The 20,517-nt window shown below is 35.6% G+C and overlaps 1 protein-coding gene across 1 annotated transcript in view; it reads left to right on the top strand.

The window, feature by feature from the left end:
- The first annotated feature begins 2,770 nt into the window (after positions 1-2,770).
- bcl9l (bcl9 like) overlaps positions 2,771-20,517 on the top strand; it is a 37,700-nt gene continuing 19,953 nt past the window's right edge. Inside the window, exon 1 of the mRNA XM_008426438.2 lies at positions 2,771-3,397. The gene's annotated coding sequence lies outside the window, so the exon portion shown is untranslated. The remainder of the gene's footprint in view (positions 3,398-20,517) is intronic.

Here is a 20,517-nt window from a genome sequence, read left to right as displayed (position 1 = left end):
AACAAAGCCAACACGGCTTGGGAGAGCAAGAGCACTGCAAAAACATAAAATCTTACCAGATATTTTTGGTCTACTTTCTAGTGCAAATAACGGAGTAAACAAAACTGACTTACAAGCAACTTCTCAGCATTATATGGTGCTTATTTTAAGTAAATACTTCCTTAATATCTGCGAAAATGTAGTAGTTATACTGTCAGATTATTTCACTTATAACAAGGGAAGAAAGTCTTGTTGAAAGTAAAATAATCTGCCGGTGGAACTAGTTCTTTATTTTTATTAATATTAAGTCATTATTAACTTTAAACAAGCTCCATGTCTTGCTGAAAAGTTATTTGTAAATTAGTTTTTACAGCATTGCGCAGAATATACGACAAAATAAAACTTATTTTGTTTATTTTTAGTCACAAAAATGTATTGTGTGAAGTTTTTAATTCCACTGATGTGAATATGTTCTAAATTATATCACAATGCAACCGTTTCTTCTTATTGCTTAACTCTATTTTATTTTTATGTCAGTGAATTGAGTTTGTGTTTTTTATTTTATTAATGAAGAAAATGATTTGATCGCTGTAGATCATTTAGGAATAAAGATGATCCTGATGTGGAAGTGCAACTATATTAAGCTAAATTTATTTGAAGTAAATTACAAAAGGTGAGTTTTCTGCCCGACCACCAGGCGGAGCAAAAGAGCAAAGATAAACTAGAACAGCTGGAACAACAATCATGGATTCCTCTCACCACTAAGAAGCTGAGATTGTTGTAAGTTGGTGCTTTTTGTGAACATTTTCTAGCTTTCTCAGAACATCAAGGTGACTCTGAGTATTTTTTAAAGTTTCCCAGATAAACTAGATGAGAGCAGGTGTGTTTTTCTAATGCAGGAAGTAAATAAAAAAATGTCAAAAGTAATGACAAGTGGTTAAAACTTGGAAACAAATCAGTTTTTCAACAAAACTTTAATCAATATAAACATAAACTTTGATTTTAAAACCAAACCAAAGACCAAACTCAACTTTATTGAACTTTTATTGATTATTTGGTCAAATAATTATTGAGATTTATGCATGGTGCAACTGAAGATATTATAATGAATATTTTTAGCCTTCATGTTCTGTCTACTTTCTGGATTAACGGAAATCCCCCATAAAAGCAAACTTCTGTTTATATTAGCTTTATGCAGCTAATTTAGTGAGTAAAACTGAATATTATTTTTCAGCTTTAGATGTTTTAACATCCGCTTGATTATTTATGTTTTTAATTTTAACATAAGTTAATAAAAGACTGAATCATGATTCAGCAAAAGGAAAAGCAGATATAAATAAATAAAAAATACAGTAAAGATCAATTACGAGGGGGTGCTGTGAGGCCTCAGTCCTTGTGGCGGTGGTTGCAGGTTCGATTCCCGGCCTGGCGACATTTGCCGCATGTCTTCCCCCTCTCTCATTACTCTCTTTCCTGTCGAACTACTTTCAAATAAAACCCACTATAGCCAACAAAACCTTTAAAAAAATTATTACGATAACTGATGCTTAAAGTACATTTGTGATTAGATTGTAAAACTGAATATATTTGTAAAAATATATATATGAAAAATACAAAATTATAATTTTCCTCCTTAAAAATGTTGTATTTTCTACAATATGTAATGAAATATTTATTTAACATGGTGAATGTACGTGATTTCATTGACGTTTCTCCTAAAATGTATAATTTGTGGGTTTCTTTCTTAACTTCTAAGCACAAACACAGAATCCCCGTTTCTAAAATTAGCATCAAAATGTTGTGGAACCAGTTAATCTGGACAACATGAGTTTATGTCACCTTTTGATCAGAATTGCGTTTCACTTTAGGAAACGTTACAAGGAGAAAATGAAGAACTTGGTCAGCCATATTGCATGAGATTATTGATTCTTTAGTCGCTTTTTGTATCAAATTAAATATGCAGATATACTGTGGAGCCAATCCTTTCAGTGATTTATAAACTAATAATATTTTATTCTCTGAGGTACAAAGATAAACAACTGGATGAGATTCTCTACATCTTGGTGAAACTTTAGTCTTTTAATCCTGAAAATGCTCTTTAGGTGATAGAAGGCTGACTTTGTAACTGACTTTATGTGGCTCTGAAGGCTCAGGTCAGAGTTCATACACCCAGATTTCAAATGGATCCCTGCCCCACTTTGAACGCATTTGGTATAAAGAGAGACAATTAAAGCATCAAACTTTTGAAAATCCATGTTTTCCATGTTTTTGTGGACAATTTCTGAGATTAACCTCAATTTTTTTTTCTAGCAAATTTTTGACTTTTTAAGCTCATAAATGTCTTTTTAGAAAATTTCAGATTTTTTTTCTAGTAGAGTTCAACATTTTCAGACAGAAATTTCCTGTTTTCTGGAAAATGTTATTTTTTTTGTGCAAATTTTTGACTTTTCAAATCAGAAATTTCTGTTTTTTCTACCTTTTTTTTTTGTTTACTTTTTAAGCTCAGAAATGTCATTTTTATTATTATTATTTTTTAGAAAAGTTCCAAGATAAATCTCAAAATTTCATTTTTTTCTAGCAAAGTTTAAACTTTTAAAACTCATAAATTTCCTTATTTTTTCTGGAAAATTTCTGATTTTATTTTACAATTTTTTTACTTTTCAAATCAGAAATTTCAGAGTTTTTTTCTAGAAACTTTCTGAGATTAACCTAAAAAAATATCAGATTTTTTTTCCTGTAGCACATTTTAAACTTTTCAAACTCAGACATGTCCTAATCTTTTCTAGAAAATTTCAGATTTTTTTTTCTTCTAGAAAATGTTCGACTGTTCAAATCAGAAATTTCCCAGTCTTTTCTAGAAAATCTCTGAAACAAATCTCATATTTTCTCAGTTTTTATGGCAGAAGTTCACTCGTCCATTTTTTTTCCTACCTAATTGGCCGCAGTCCACCAGACATTTTAAACCTGACAGAAAGAGTGATATGCGGAGTGCAGCTTTCGGTGACTGGATGTCAGCAGAGTGACATACGGATGCCCGTGTGGCCACACTGATTATTGTCAGCGGCTGGGAGTGATACGGACTCGTCCTGCCCTTCCACATCTTGAACAGTGGGAGTCATGAACCGCTGCAAGGTGACGCGTCCTCTGATTTCAAGCGAAACTTCAGCGCAGACATGCCGATGTTATTAATCACCATCTGCACCTCGCTGTGATCGCCAAGCAGCAGCTCCTTTTTTTTTTCTTTCTTATCAAGCGACAGGATCGGGACCATCTTTGCGCAGTGATACCGAGAGCAGCGGCGGCGGCGGCGGCAGCAGCAGCAGCAGCGGCGGCCACTCCGGGGAATGTGGACCGAACCCGGGGCCGTTCAGTCCCGACATGATCGGCCTCTTCTGAACCCAGACAGCCGCCGAATGTGGTAGGAGCACCGCCGCATTTCTCAACACTGTCACCACCGGAGCCTGTTGGGTTTCGTAACCGCCCGTTTGTACGTGTTGAAGCGCGTAACTTTCTTTCTGAGCCCGATAAAAAAAAAAAAAAAAGTTGAAATCCCATTAGCTAGCGCCGCTTCGCCTTGCAGATGTGCGCGCGCGCGTGTGTGTGTGTGTGGAAGACGGGGCTACGGCGACGTCAGCCTAGCGGAGACATGAATTAGCATGCTAAGTTAGCTCCGTGGGTCTGGCTGGCGCAGCGGGGCTCCACTCTGCAGGGGTCGTGGGGTTCACGTCAGGGGCATGTGTCCTCAAATTCTCCCGGTGGGAACGCCGTGCCAGTTCGAACCTCACCGCTTCCAGTCTGCGGAGAAGGAGGAAAGGGGTGTTTTGAATCCAGATGTGCCCACTTCCAATGTTAGCTTGTCAGCTAGCTGATGGGAGCAGCGGCGTTTAAGCAGCCGAAGCTGAGCAGGTGACATACTGTGGGTATGTGGAAACAGCTGCAGCTTTCACAACACCCCATAATGCTGTAGAGGAGAGAAAAGGTGCATTTACTTTAAATATTGCAATAAAAACACGAACCGTTGTGAAAAAGAAAGTACACCCACTTTAAATTATATGATTCAACATATCAGCTGAGGTGGGCAGAGTACCCAAACATTATACTCAAATCAGAGTAGCACTACTTCTACATATTTTTACTCTGTAGCCATCCAAGAAATTATTCAAGAGTAAATAAAATAAGATCTGGTAAAAAGTCTGCTCAAGTACTGAGTAAATTAATTTAATATTTAAAAATTACATCATGAGACTGGACCAAATGATAAAGTTAAGTGGAAATTTTGAGATTTTAAAGGTGAAAATGACAATAATTCATGTTGGTAACAAAAAAAAATCAGGCAAAAGTAAATTTTTCCAATTCAGTTTCTTTCTTTCAGTAAAAAACAGATGAAACTTTAACAAAAACTGCAGGTGTGTGCCTGCGTCTGGTGAATTTTTGGTTAAAACATGTTTGTTTTTCATTGATTCAGTGGGTAGAAAGTCCAGAAATTTTACTCAAATAAGAGTAGAAATACTTCCTAATAAAATTACTAATGTAAAAAGTACTTTAGTACTAAAAATACTCCTAAAGTACATTTTTACAAAAAAGATACTCAGGTAATTAGCTACTACCCAACTCTGCATATCAGGATGTTCATCAATTTAACCTCAAATCACGAAATCCCCATAACTATAGAAGCACAATACTGCCAAACCTAGCGAATAAATATAGCAGTGGTATCGTTTTACAATGAGAAAACCTCTAATTTTAAGCAGATCAAACTTGTTATAACGAGAAACTCTCTCATTCTAGTGACGTTTAAATTCATTCTCTCAGTTGACCAGATGGAGGGCGAGTGAGCGACGTCGTCTTCCAGAGGAATTTAAAGCGTGAAACCTTGTCGTCTTGACGAGTTCTGCGTCACATTTAAACGAGGTTTCTCGTCTTAACAAGTTTTGCATTTTTGTTTCAGCGACGTTTCTCATAGTAACACATACTCCACTTTGTTTTACGAGAACGTTTTTGTAATCTTGAGTTTTGCATCTCATTTGAAACGGGAAACAACATTTCTTAAGTTTTGTGTCTCGTTTTTGGGAGTTTTCTGGTCTTGACGAGTTCCACATCTCGTTTGTATGAGGTTTCTCATCTTAACAAGGTCTGCATTGTTTTTTTTAAAGAGAAGGTTCCTTGTCTTAAATGGTTTTGCATTTTGTTGTTACAAGAAGGTTCTTAAGTTCTGCATTTTAACGAGGTTTTTAATAGTAACGTAAAAGTTTTGCATTTTACCAAGTTTTTGTCGTGTCATTTTAACAAGTTTTAAGAAGGTTTATTGTCTTACCAAGTTTTGCATTTTGATTTTATTGGGGCAAGCAGTGACCTGACGCTTTGTTTTAAATTATTTTAACTGAGCATCAGCAGTTAGAAGGGGGACATTAGCAATTAGCAACCTGATAAAAAAAATGCTGCTTCTCTTAATTTCTGGGATTATTCTGGAACATCTGAAGGTTATTGTGCAAATTGGAATTTATCAAAAACATTTAAAAAAAGCATTTACAACCCGTAGCATCAACATGATTTCTTTAGTCAGAGGCTTCTTCCAAATAGCTGTAATACAGACTGCTGCAGGAGATCATTCTATTGGCATCTACCACAGTTCTTTAAAGGAAATTATATGAGTTACTTTTATTAATCCTACAGGAAAACTAAATATTGTATCATAGAACTGAATCAGAAAACGGCAATCTGGGAGAATTTTCAAATTCCAAAAAGATTTTTTAAAACTGGGAAAACATTTAAGATTATTTCTGATCTTCCCAAAGCTGCATCTCAGACTCTCTGAATTAGCATTTAGCACGTTATGCTTCTGCTTCCCTGAAACAATATGGCTGCACGACTTATGTTTGCATTTAAATAAACTTGGAAAAGAGATGCTCAGACTGAGAACTTGTAGCAGCTGTGAAGCTCGATAGTAGGAGGTTTATGATCTGGGCTTCTTTGAATTAATTGAAAAATGTAAACATTTTTCTTATTTGGCTAATCAAATAAATGAACATGTGATTTTTAAAATTAATCTCCCAGTCATTAAACACTTCAAAATCAATAATTCTCACGTTTCCTGGTATATAAAGAACGCACCATTTCGTGTAGTTTGATACACATTTCCTGATTTTAATTAAAACTCTGTTAAAGACGAGGCTTTAAATCAAGCGGCTTTAAAGAAGCGGCTGGACTCATTCTTTGCACTGATTGCAGTTTTCAGGCCGATCACCGATCTTTAAAAAAACCTGACCTGCTAATTTTCATTTTGACCTGTTATGATGCTTTAATATTTATTTAATTTTTAATATTTAGGAACTGAAGACGTTTCCGTTCTTAAGATCTTATGATTAATATTTTAAAATGAGTTTTTATTGTTTTTTAGATTGGATAACGCTTTTATTGTCATTTTGCTGCACTAAAGTCCGCTCTAAATAAAAATGATTATTATTTAATAACAGTTGAAGAATGTGAACACTTTTTAAAATCTATTTTGAATCAACTTTACTTCTATATATTTTGTCTTTGCACAGATCTGTTTGCTTTTTAGGCTTGTAGAGATTTAAGATTGTTAAAATAAATTATTTTTCATTGTTATTGGTAGAAAAAATGAAATATTTTTTTAAAGGAGGAGTGCACTGATTGCAGTTTTCTGGCAAACTGATGCCTATTTATTTATTTTCTGGAAAGTTGCTAAATATAGAGACAAAGTTTCTAAGTTTATTGATTAATTGGGTGACTACAGACGCACAGACCTAACTTTTAGACTTTTGCAGCTCGGTTTCTCATCAAGTATCGGCCGATTAAGAAAATCGGTCCGTTTTATTGGTGAGCTCCCAGTTATAGCCATTATAAATCAGTATTGGTAAAGAAAAGCCAATTGGTTCATCTCTAATTTTTGCTATAAATTAATTCTAAAAATATGTAACAAGTAATTTTTATACATATTTTTAATCATATTGACAATACAGCCTGAAAACTGCACTAAAAATGTATCAGAAATGCAAAATGTAGAAACCGTGATGTGATTAAAGCTCTATTACAGCTGCAGATATATTTGCACAGGAAAGTGCTTACGTGTTGCTTCTGAAAACTGGTGTCATGTTTATTTAAGGCCGCTCTTTTCCTGTTGCCGTCTTCCTCTGTGTTTTTATTTATTTATGCTGGGCCTCTGCCACCGGCCTGTTGAATGCACCCATGCTTTACTTACACAGGTTTGTCTCGAGCACGCTTTCTCTCCTTGTGCACAGCCTTTCTGCATGTGTGTATCTATAATATCCTGCAGAACTATATTTAGCTCCTAACAGAGTTTGCAACTTGATCCAAATTGTCTCTCAGGGCTGCTGAGAGCTCTACGTTTCTTTCCTCTGGAGGTGAAACGTCTCACTTTCTAAGAGCTGCGAGCATCTTCCTGTTTTCTTTTTATTCTTGCTGCATAAAAGTGCAGCTGAACAGCTACTTGTAGCCATGTTTTTAAGTACTTTTAAGGACAAATCAGACGTGAAATGATCATTTTGTGTTAAAAAATGTATATATTTGTGTCTTTTAAAAGCAGCTGGTGCTGCATCCACACAGATTTGTCGAGCTGCTGACAAAGTGACTCTTATCTGGTTAGGTGATCTGAGAACTTTGGGGTGAGTTACAGGGAGTGCCGCTAAGGTGCGCTATGAAAGAATAATGCGACACTGAGAATGCCTCCATGCCCAGGCATTGAAGTTTTAGTCCAATGAAATAAAAAGCAGGGCCTGAGGGCGAATTCCCCAAAACATAAAGCCGATCCGACTGTGACACCTGCATTGTGTCGCATATTTTCATACCACTGCTGTTGTGCTTATCTTTTGCATGTTTTGCATACAGAGCAGCCAACGGAAACTGCTCCGCCAGAAACGTACAAAAGCTGCTGATGTCTTTATGAACAGCAGACAGATTCAGAGCCCAGGCTGGCTCTTTAACTTGATTTTGTAAGGTTGGGTGAGAATGACGCAAATTTGAGCCACGATGACTCCTGGAAACACGGAAGAGGATTAGAGCCACTGAAAAAAATATTAAAACATTTTTGTTCTCAGAATTCGGACTTTACTCTTCCACGTTTGAGTCAGAATTTTGAGAAGAAATGTCAAAATTTTGACAAAAAAGGCAAAATGTTGAGAAAAGTCAAAATTGAAGAGTCAGATTTTTGAAAATAAAGTCCTTAGAAATCTGAATTGAGAGACAAAAAGTCGCAATTGGGAAACAAAAAGTAGCAATTAAGAGGGAAAAAAGTCTGAACTGAGAGGGAAAACAACAAAAATTTTGGGGAAAAGTTAAATTAAAAGTCAGTTTTCTTAGAAAAAGTCAGGATTCTGAAATTAAATCATAATTCTGGAAAAAAAAGCCACATTTGAGAAAAATAAAAAAAATTGAATTTTGTTCAAGAACTATATTTGTTTGTGGCACTTTGAGTGCTGTGCCATGCTTTCACAACCATATAAAAATGAGTAATACATTGTTTTTCTTTTTAATAATGATCTTTATCGTTATCACAATAGAACCACAAATTATCGCGATAAAATTCCGATATTGTCCAGCCTTACTCAGAGACAATATTTCACAGTAACATGTCCTGCATGACACCAAGAATTGCTAATCCACCTCATTTGCTTTTGCTGTTCCCCTTTATATCTCTTGAGTTGTTGTAATGTTAGAAAGCCAAGCAGAGAGATGTTGGAGTAGGGGATACAATCCCTGCCCATTATGATCAATGAAAGAGATGGCTCCAACTTCCTCTGCATCCATGAACTTTTTTCAAACGGGTCATAGTTCATGTGCTATTTGCACTTTTCAGATGCTAATCAGCCACTCCCATCTGTAAAAACAATTCGTTGCCACGGTTACGCATCCACACACACACACACACACACACACACCGTTCCGAAAGTAAAAGGAGTAGAAGCTGCACAGCATCCAGAACCAGAGAGAGTAACTGTCAATCATGCAAAAAAAACCATTATAAACAATAATTAGAGCTTCATGATGCAGTTTGTTGGTTTTTCTCCAGATAAAATCCTGATTTAAAATGCACAAAAGTTTCAGGTTGTGACTTTGAAAAAAAAAAGTGAAAGTGGAATGAATATTTTAAAACTCGCACTCCGCTCTTTGTTTTGTAATTAAAACACAAAGGTCAAATGAAGGCTATCCTGGTGTAAGACTTTCTGCTTTGACTGTGGCAGAGGTTTCGTTCAGAACCACGTTTTGGTCTCGGTTGTTGTTGCGTAACGCCTTGTGCAACGTCTAATGATTTACAGAGGAACAACAGTTAGATCATAGTTTGGTTTTGGCACTTTGCTCTAATTAGACAATGTTGAAATGTCAATATTTACTATGCATTCCTGTTTCTGCAGTGCAGAAAGACGAGATCTGGAAAGGATACATTTGTCAATTCAATAAAAAATCTATTATTTTTATTTTGCAGCTCTATGTGCTGCTGCATGCGTTTTGCAGGCTGCTGCTCTCTTAAATCGACAGCGAGGTGTTTTAATCTGAGAGCTGACTGGCCTCTGCCCATCAGTCTCGTTTTCCAGCTGCTTCTGTGCCATAATGCCTGCCTTCAGTCCGTAATGAAGCTGCAGTTAAGTCTTTTTCCGTGCTCCATTTGGATGTCTTCCCAGAATGTCTTGGAGAGGATACAACCCTTAACCCCATGTGCAAAACAAACCCGGGTCTTCCCCGTTCCTGGAGCCATTCGCTGGGTTCCTGAAAGCTTCTTTACACTTTATTTCCATCCAGTTATTGAAGGAGTTGGTGTGGAAATCGCCAAAGGTTTTTTTTTGTCCTCCATTTGGTTCTGGCCACAACAACAAGATTCTTTGCCTCTGCTTAATTCGCCTTTTTCTGTATGTTGTTCAGTGGTTTGCTTTGGTGTCAAAGAAAGGTCAGTCTCGGGTCACGTTTCCTGTTGTCACTGCTCACTGAAGCTGTTGGCTGAGAGATTATGTAACGTACAGGAAGTAAGGGGAAAAGGAAGCGCATTAAAGCCTAATAAAGCACTTCTAAAGTGTGAAGTTGGTCCATTAAGATGGTTTCGAACTGGATTTCTCCAGCTTCCCAACCGCTTTAAGTTTAGACATTTCGCCGAATGTTTTGTTCATTAGTGGAAATCAAACCAACAGACCAAATTAATAGAATAGCGATTGTCTTCATTGTCCGATGCAGGAAATTCAGGTGTAACTGCAACATGTAGGATCACACAAAAGATCAAATGGTTAGAAGTACAGAAAAATTTGATTCTATAGACGCCGTTCCATGTTATTGTTTACATCTGGAAATTTTATGCATGCGCCCAACCCCGGAGGGCAAAAAGACGATTCTTTTGGTTGCCATCCGTAGCCGCGCTGCTGCGGTGGAACATCTGCGTTAACGAAATGAAACCTGGAGATGCAGGTATTAATTCAGTGCAGTGCGCCACAGCAAAGGGAAAAATGATGCAGAAAAACCGTTGATAACTCAAAACCACTCATTCTTCTTCCATCTTGCTCTCTGTGTCGGCTACGCTACGCACGGTCGTTGCCATAGTAACCGGCCACACCACCACTAATGTATAAAGATTCAATACCAAAAAACACGCAAACACTTCCCACACAAAGAACAGAATATTGAGTTTTTACAGTTTCATGTTTTCAGGCTTGATGGTTAGTTTGGTTTATTTTTATTTTTTAATAAGTGATCGCTGTGGCAGATTAGCTGCCGTTGCTGTGGTGGTAGATTAGCTAATCTAAACACCTCCTTCACTGATGATCAGTCAGAGGTGGTGTGTGCGTCGCCATTTTTTTTTTCTTACTGAACCGAAACACCGAATTTCACAGCATCATCTACATGTTAAAGTTGTCAAAGTCAAGCTAGCATAACTGACCTGCTGCCCTCTAACTCGCCTTTTTTTCTTTATTAAAACTTTTTTCTGAACTTATCTAGTTGTCTGCATCCCTTTTTCTTTTATATATGATGTATACATTTAAAATTTAGTGCTTTATGTTGAAAACGTGATAGTGAAAACCAATGGTAGTCATCGTAGGCTCGATTGCTGGGATCTTGCACACTTGCTGCAATGGGTTTATAGAGAATTGCAGTTCCTAGTCCTGGGAATTCTGAATTGATTTAAAATGCCCAAAAAACAATTACAAAATCCGTTTAAGTTGTGCCTCTTTTGTCTCTTGACATTTGCTTCCCAGCAGACTCAGAGTTTTGGGTTATGAACCATGTTGCAATGCTTTTTCACAGTTTTACAGAAACATTTGCTCTTCCTGACACTCATTGACATATTTACCTTGTGTGTCTTCACCTTTTCTCCATTTCCTCTGTGGTTACTCCGTCTAGGGTTGTCACGACACCAAAATGTCATACTTGATATCATTTTCGAAACTGGAGCAGCCTTTCTTGAAAGCATATGGTTCTTTCTAAGAAGGATCCGAAAAATATATCCACTCACTTTAAAGTGTGACTGTTTTCATTGTCTTGAACAGGTCAAAACTGTTGAGCATTGAACAGTTCAACATCCAGATTTCTGATTTCATGTACAGAGCATATAATGGTATAAAACCAGCCAATCAAATGTGCTGGAACGCAGCTTTGGTTGCTAGGTAATGCCCTGAGCTTTGCTGGGGTTGCTAGGTAACGGCGCAGTGCCTGCTGATTTGTGACGTTATATTCCGGAGATTTTCATTTTTTTAGACGCCAAAAAACATAGTTATTAGGTCTGTCGCAATAAATCAACTAAAAGACGATCAATCATTTCCATTTTTATCATTTATCGTTTTTCACTTTTTTCTCTCTCTCTCTCTCTTTTTGTACCAACCCGGATGCCAAAAGTGTTTAGGTTGGTACTTTGGGCTTAACTAGTCCTTTTCTTGATGGAAAATTTCATTTAGAAATCTCATGATTCCTTGCATTTGTTGTTTCTTTTGCTTTGTTTAATTATTTTGGATATTTAAGATGTCTTCCAGTCCAGTTCTAGTGCTAAAATGTTCTTTAGAATTGAAAATGTATTGATCTTTGGGAATGAGTTCTCATGTTATTATATTAAATGTAAATGGTCTCAAAACAACAATATAATCAAAAATATTACCGTGACAGACGTGGAAATTATTGTCAAAAACCAGATAGGTGGGATTTTTTAAAAAAGCAATGGAAACCCAAATGGAAGTACAAAATGTGAAATTTGCATAATATTTCCTTTCTAATATATTGGTTCCAAAATCCAATTCTGTTAGACCTCAAAGGAAATCGTTAAGGACTTAACATTTCATTTCTAGTTCAGCGTTCAGGTTTAGTTCTGTGATTGAAACTGCATTCTGGTGGATGATGTTTAGCTATTTACATGTTTTTAGAAATGTTTTGTAAATTCCCTGAAAACTGTTCAGACAGAAGAAACGAGGGGCCTTGAAAAGTTTTTTTTACTGTAAATGTTTATTTTTATTCCGTAACGGGTTAGCTCAGTCCTTCACTGGGGATTTATGTAGTTATCAGTCACATGTTGTGTTAGCCGTGGCCTTTTCCCAACAGACACCAGATTCAGCCCACTTTCCTCCTCCTCCGGCTGGCGCCACGCAGAAATGCAGTTTGCTGACGATCTGATGTCTCCGCTTTGCGTCCGTGTAACCGTATGAGCCCCTGCGTCACGTTATTCATTATTAATTCGTCAGTGCTGTTAAACACTTGGGCCTCTGTGTTTTCCTGTGTTGTTGATGCACGCTGCAGCAGAAGCTGCCTTGGCGTCGGGTTTTGTTCTCTCTGGTGGCCCTGACTTTCCAGGACTCTCTGCGTCTATTAATAACCGCTCTGCGTGACCCACTGGGACTAAACGGGAGCGCTTACCCCCTCATGGATAAGCGGCAAATATGTTTGGTTTAATCCCATTTCTGTCAGAAAACAGCTGTAATGTCTTAATAAACTTGTGGTATTTTATGTCGGAATCTAGTGGCGTCCAAACTTCTTGTCAAGTCAAAAGTGCAACAATTTGGTTTCAATCAAAAATGAAAGAAAAGTTGGTGACATTTTTTGCCTCACTCAACAATAAACATTCATTATTTTAGGGTCTTGTTGTGTAAAAGAAATCTTTTTTCCAAATTTTTAGCAATAAATGTGACTCGTATCCACTCGGCTTCTTTTGTGTTGTTACGATATCATCGGCTCCTGTTGCTGAATAACTTTACAATTGATCGATCCTGTGTGACGTCAAAGTTCTTCTTCTGCACATCTGGGTTGCTTTTGGATCGTAGATCGTTCACACAGAAGCCTGATTGCGGTTGAATATTATTCTTGGTATGAAAAAAATCTGATTCTAGAAAAAAACGTAGCCTTAAATAAGAACAGGATTTGGGTCTCTGTCTTTCTCTGAAAACAGTTTGCCATATTTATCAAAGTTTAATAAATCAAGTAAATTCAGCTTTTAGGTGCATTCATTTTTGCTTTTTAGAACTATTGGTGAAGATTTCTGGTTCTATTTACTGTAATTAAAAAAAAAAAAAAGCAACAAATGTAAATATTAAACCATGCATTTAAATTCAATTTGTCAGTAAAAAGTTCTGCTTGGGTTGCTAGGTAACAGTCTGGGCTTGGCTGTGGTTGCTAGGTAACGGCACAGCGCCTGCTGATTAATTCTGGAAATTTTTGAATCTCACTTTCTAGCCTCCAAAAAACATTCAGTTCCTGGGTCTTTGGCAATAAGCAATAAATCAGTTAATCACATGATTAATGAAAACGACACCATCCATTTACATGATTTATCTTTTTTTCTTCTTCTTCAGTTTGGTGCTTTGGTCTCAACTAGACCTTTTTTTGAAGGACAACTTCATAATTATATTTGTTTTATGTTGTTTTTTTTATTTGTTTTGGATGTTTAGAATCTCTTCCAGTTCCAGTGTTAAATGTTCATTAAAACATTTTGTATTTTGAGAATCTGTTTTTGCATTATCATGACATTATATTACTTGTAAATTGTCTCAAAATAACAATATTATTGTTTGTTGGAATAACTTCTGGGAGAGTTTATCATCCAGAAAAGTTTGTTATTGTGACGGGCCTTATTATGATGCAGCCATCACTGTGTTTTATGTTAGAAACTGCCTGCCGTATTTAACAAATTAGTTGATACGGCAAGCAGTTAGTTGAAATTTTATTGAAGGTTTAGAAAAAGTCTAAATACATATCCATGTCACACCTGGCAGATTTTTACGTCAAAAGACATCACAGCTGTATTTTCCTTCTGCATAAAAACTAAGCCCCTTTTTTCAGTACATGAATTAAAGAAATAAGGATTTTTAAATCCATGTTTAAGGAATATAATGTGTACTTCCAAGACAATATACCTGTCCAACTTTATTTTTACATCAACAGATTGGGTAATTGATCAAACATCCTGCTTAGCAGTGAATTGCCGTTTGCTTCTATTACAAAATTTCTGAATGTTGGCTTCTTTTTCTGTGCTCACTCATTTTAACACATGATGATCATGTGATTTGAAAATTTTTAAACTCATTAAATTATTTCCACTTATTTGGTTAGATCCATCTGGACAGGATCCCATTTTTAAATCGAATTTGCTCCGGAACGACTTGGACGAATGTCAGGGAAGCATTTTCCGTCGCTGCGCTGTGAGACTTCACCTTCTGGGGAAGAAGTTTATTCCCAGATGACGCCTCCGATCAGAAGCAAGTTTGGTGGCATGTTTAATAAAAGACGGATCAAAAAGACAATAAAGCGGAGAAAAAATTATTTTGTAGGAGCAAACGGCAATTACATTTTCATTTTGTTTACCTGGTTCACAGACGAAATAGTTGATTGTATGAAAATGCATGAGTCAGTTTTTTTATTATAGCTGTTGTATCTCAGTTCCAAAATATGCTGATTAATTCCCAAAGAGAGATTATTAGCTGAGATGTTTGAGCTTTATAAAATCAGAGCTTCCTTTTTATTCCAAACATATGGATCTAAGATTATTCTGCTTGTTTCTGCACCACAGAACAGCTGTTTTGACATCAAAACTGCTTCTGTTTGCCTCACATTTTGCCCGAATAACATTATTCTTTTGATTTTTCCTCCTTTGTTTCTGCAACATTTAGAAACTTTTAGTGGCCTCAGAAATTGAGCACAATTATAAGAGTTGTGACTAGTGTCTGGTCCATTTATGCAGGTAGAGGTTCAGTATAAAATGGGGATGTGTCAATAAATCGGGCCTGATTTTCTTTTTTATTTTGAGTGATGACCAGTTTGCAGATACTCAGTCATGCTCCGCCATGACAGACGGCTGTAATTGTCACCGCACTGTTGCCAACTTGGCAACTTTCTTGCTATATATAAATAGCATAATGGCCTACTCAAAGTCCAGACATAGAAGTGGCAAGACGTTGTGGCACTAGAGCTAAATAAGCAATTTTTTTTTTTTAAATGATAAACATGTTGTTGAAAATGCTGCTGCATTTTAACCATCAATATTTTGGATTAATTGGACTGCAAAAAGTGCCCAATAGGAGATTTTATTTCATTTTTTGAACAAAGTGAAGGTAAAACCGACACTTTGAGTCCTGGGAATAACATGCTTGCACTTTTTTCTTAAATTTAAAAAGTTTTGAACATTTTTGTACTGTTTTGATTTAATTACAGCAGTGTGGTGTTCTTCCATCAAATGGCCTGTTTTTAAGGCATTTATGCTGATCGCTAACTGGATCAACTCCAGTTAATCGTTAACTGGATTAACTAAATTAGTTTAGGATTATTTCAGTCATCGATTAATCAGGTTAAACAGATTAATTTTGTCGGGCTTAATTTAAACATTTCAATCAGTTAAAAATTAAAAGGTATATTTTAAATGCAAAATGTGTATATTTTGTGTACAGTTTTGGCTTAATTACTGCTTAATTCAGCATATGCCCTCCTATTTTCAATCGTTATACTCCAGTTAATGATTAATTGACTACTACTGGATATTATTTTAATGATCGATTAAACCAATTAATTGTCTCAGTTTTAATTTTAACATGTCACTAATTTATTAGAACTTATGACCCAGGAAACAATTCATTATTATTATCATCTCAATCGATTAATAATGATTAATGGATTATTGAAATAACTTATTACTGATTATTGAATCAGTATTTCAATAGTCTGAAATAATATATATTTTAAAATATTATTGAAATAACTAAAAGTGAATAATCAGACTAATAATCTTAGCCTTAATGTCCACAGGCGTTTTTCATTTATTCTGATTTTGATATTTTGAGGAGGAGGAGAAAAACCCTTTCAGAAATCAAGATGGTGCACAACCAGTCTAAACAAGACAAAGAAGTGACTCAGAGTGGATCAATGCTTCAGCATGTGGCGCCATGTGTGAGAAATAAACAGCTTAACGCTTCTGTGTTGTGCTTGAGGTGAAAACCTTCTGGCCCTCGTGTATTCAGCCCACGTTATTTAGGTGGAAATAAAAGCAGACCGTTAAATTACATCTTTCTAGTCGTCTCCTTGCAAAAGTTTCTGTCGGATATCAAAGCGGTTTCCCAGTTCAGGGGTCTGTTTTTAACATTTACAAAACACTTGCAGTAAAAAATGCGGGTTTCTCTGTTGCGAACAGAAGCAAAGGGTAATAGTTTTTTCAAATCAGTCGTTCACAACAACTTACCAGAGAAAATGGATCCCAGTGTGAAAGGCAGTAAAGAAACTGCTGATCAAGTCAACAAAACATGAAAGATTTAACTGTGACTGGCCTGGTTCTGTGTTTCAGAACCAGTAAAGAGCGTGGATCATTGAATTAAACACGGAGCCAGTTGGAACTGCAGCAGACCTCCCAGTTCAGCTGGATTATCTGATAACAGAAAACCATTTGATCAGGCTTGGTTCATATCAGATATTAATAACAGTTTAGCATTTAGTGGTAAATGCACATGTCCTGATTTGTTTCATATTAATTGTTGCGTCCGCAGACAACTCCCACTGGTTTCAGCCACAAAGACGATAATTATCTCTAGTCTTGGTTTGGAGAATTTTCCTTAAGTTGCGTCTGCCTTTACGCCTTTAATGTTAAAAATGATACTTGTATTAGTTTTCCTAGCATTTATGATCAGTTTTCCCATACAAAGATTTCAGTAGTAGCGGTTAGATTAAACTTTTGAATAATAAGTAACTTCTGCTGAGGAATGGACAATAAATCAATAATATATATCACAACAGACATGTTATCAATATCAAGACATGACACATCTGGTAGAATATTTAATGAACTGCTTGTCACTGCGAGCCAACCGAGATTTGTGGCACTCTTTGGTTACCTAGCAACAACCGGCTCTCTCACACTCTGGTTACCTAGCAACAACATGTCGAGTAACTGGCGCAGCAACAGCTAAAAGTTTTGCTACTGTGTCTCATAACTGCTTATAAATAATAAAAAAAATACAGTGTGTAGTGAAAACTGAGGATAAAACAGGAAATGTCACGTCAGTTTGGCAGTATTTAAAATTTTTAAAACAAAAAACTAATCAGTAATTATTGATATTGATTTTTTTCAGTCATTTTGCCCTGCTCTACATCTCCTAATCCCACCATATGGTCACTTGTGTTCTGCCTTTTAGATTAAAGATTAGTTTTAATTACTACTTATGCTTTTTATAATAATTGTGATGTTATTCTTTGAGTTAGATTTTTATGTATTTGGCCAAATTTGTGTAGTTAAGTACTGTTGACCTTGTAGGTGTTATCTTTGTTTAGCAAGACAAATTGCTCATTTTCCAGGGACAACAGATGAAAAATAACCGTTTGACTATTTTTCGCTAATTGTGGCTTTCATGCCACAATTAGCGGAAAAGCGATAATTATGGCACTTTTACAAAAATGTTTATTAATGTGTATTAATCAACCCTACCAAATAAATCAGTATTTTTGAGGTTTTATTGATTTCATCAATATCGGATTAAATTGCAGTTTGTGTAGCCAACCACTAGATAGAAATATTTTCTTTTTTTGCAATATTTAAAAGCTTTCATAATTGTTAGTGACAGAGTTTATTTAGCTTTTTCTTGAATTTGTCAATTAATTAAAGTTTTTCTGTGGAGCCTTTAGTGTCAACCAGATTTCCTTCCTGATTCTCCAAACTGAGATTGTTCCCATTGCTTCCTATAGCAGGTAAGCTACTAACAAGCTACAGATATTCCACAGAACCCCGCTACCTAAAATCTTTCTATTCAAGACATTGGACAGACGACATTTTAAAGTGCATCATTATGAAGTAAAAGTTATTGCTCCAAGTTGTTCCAAAAACATAAGACACATTATGCATGTTATAATTACAAAATACGTAACATTTCTTTGCCGGGCGGCTGTAATTTACTGTAATACTTTAATATAAGGAAATGAGAGGAGAGACACTTTTCCACTCAAGTCGTCTTCATATATTTTCTGTTTAAGTAGCTGCTCACACAGATTTGTTTGTTGTGCGGAAGCCTGAATGAAAAGCAGGGTTTTAGCTGGATATCCTGTAATTGCAGACGGTACACAGCGGACGATTGCACTAACAGAGAAGTACTGTTCTGAAATAATTGTAGTTGTTTTACCCATATTGCCGGTTGGAGGAGCAGAAATCACAGATTGAACAGAAAGAAACCAGCGGCCACTGAAACTCTGACTCTTCTTTGGGTATTTCGCTTCTTTCTCCCTGTTTGGTTTGCGATAGTTGTTCATTATAAAAGCAGATTTTTTGTTAAGTTTTGCTAATATATATTCATAAAATTTAGCTGCAGGATGCTAAGCATACTTTTGTCCTGACAGTAACTGAGTTATGAGAGTGCAGATTACTCAATCTTTCTTAGAAAATTCACCACAGATAAATGTTGAGGTCCCAGAGCAGCTCTGCTTTTCTTTAGTTCATGTGCCAAATTTAATGGAGGATCTGGATTTAACTTTGTTAGCCTGACAGCACTGTGTAATGTATCCTCCTACTATATTGTTTTTCTTTGGCATTTGCATGTGAAGAGCATCGGGTACAACAGACTCAGTGACGGTAAACAGACTTTAAACACAAACGTTTTCTTGATTTGCTCTGATTTAAGGTAAACAGGACGCAAAGTTAATAGTCTGTCACTTAAGAGGTACTTTTTAAATCATATCAGCACTACGACTTTAAATACATTTATATTTTTTAGATTTATATAAAATTTTGTAAAATTAGGTATTAAAGTTCAAATCAAAATATCTTTTGTCACTGACACTTTTTCAGTTTTTGGGTTATTTAGGATTAGAAATGTTCAATGAAGTAAAGGGGAAAAGGGCCAACTTTCACCAAATTATGCAGAGAAACGGTGAGAAGGAAAGGAATTGGTTACAGCCTAAATGACCATAAAAGATTCCCTCAACTGGGACGTTAAGTTGAATTTTACAGCCACGATATTAATGTAGAAAAACTGAAGATCAGCCAGATTGAATGGATTTGTTGAATATTACTGTAGGAATGACAGCAGTTATAAGTCATTTGCTAATTTCTTAAATTCCTCAGAATTTAATGAACGCAGATGAAACCAATTAAGTTTGATTTAATTTTAGATTTCCATCTCTGAAAGATCGCAGACGGGAATCAGAAATTCATTCATCTGTTTGCCTCGGGTTTCTGCAGTAAGACGAACTGAAGTGAGAAAAAATAAAACGGTTTGACGTCATACCCTTATAAAACAATCATTTAAAACAAACTATTTAATTTCTAGTTATTGGAAACAGTACATAAGAGTCTACATGAACAGTTTGCACTGCAAAAACACAAAATCTTACCAAGTATTTTTGGTCTAGTTTTTAGTGCTAATATCTTTTTCAATGAAAAATATGGAACCAATACTTTTTTTTAATCGATACTGAAGAATTACTGACTTAAAACAAGCTTTTATATCTTTCTGAAAAGCTTCTTATGAGAGACGAAAAAAAAAAAAATTACATCTCTGCAAACAAAATTGTTCTTTAAAAAAAAAAGAGCTAGTTGAGACCAAAAACACCAGACTGAAACATTTTATCATTCACATTTTTGGTAGGAAGAGAAAAACAATAAATCATGCAAATGGAAATTATTGATTTTGTTTTAATTTATCATGTGATTAATTGACTTATTGTTTATTGTGACAGGTTTACATTAATCAGTTATCTGAGAAATCCAGTAGCTTAAAGTCTTTCACATTTCACAATTTGTTAATTTATAATTTTTTATGTACACCTGAGTAATCTAAACTTAAAAATAAATGGTTGAAATAAATCAGTAACCTGGTTCTCCTTTAGTATTGAAATGCTGAAAAAAAACAACTTTTAATCTTTATTATATTTCTGTTTTGCTTTTGTTTGTTTTTTAATGAGAGGAAAGATGCATTTTGTTGGACGATAAATTGCCCTAGAAGTTATTGCGATAAACGATAACATTGTTTTGAGACGATTTTCAAGTAATGTAATAATCCTGGATGACATTCTTAAAGATCAATAAAGCTTGTATTTTAATGAACATTTAACACTGGAACTGGAAGACATTTTAAA

This window comes from Poecilia reticulata, linkage group LG13, assembly GCF_000633615.1.
Source record: "Poecilia reticulata strain Guanapo linkage group LG13, Guppy_female_1.0+MT, whole genome shotgun sequence".
Taxonomy (NCBI): domain Eukaryota; kingdom Metazoa; phylum Chordata; class Actinopteri; order Cyprinodontiformes; family Poeciliidae; genus Poecilia; species Poecilia reticulata.
This window is presented reverse-complemented; position numbering and strand designations above follow the sequence as displayed.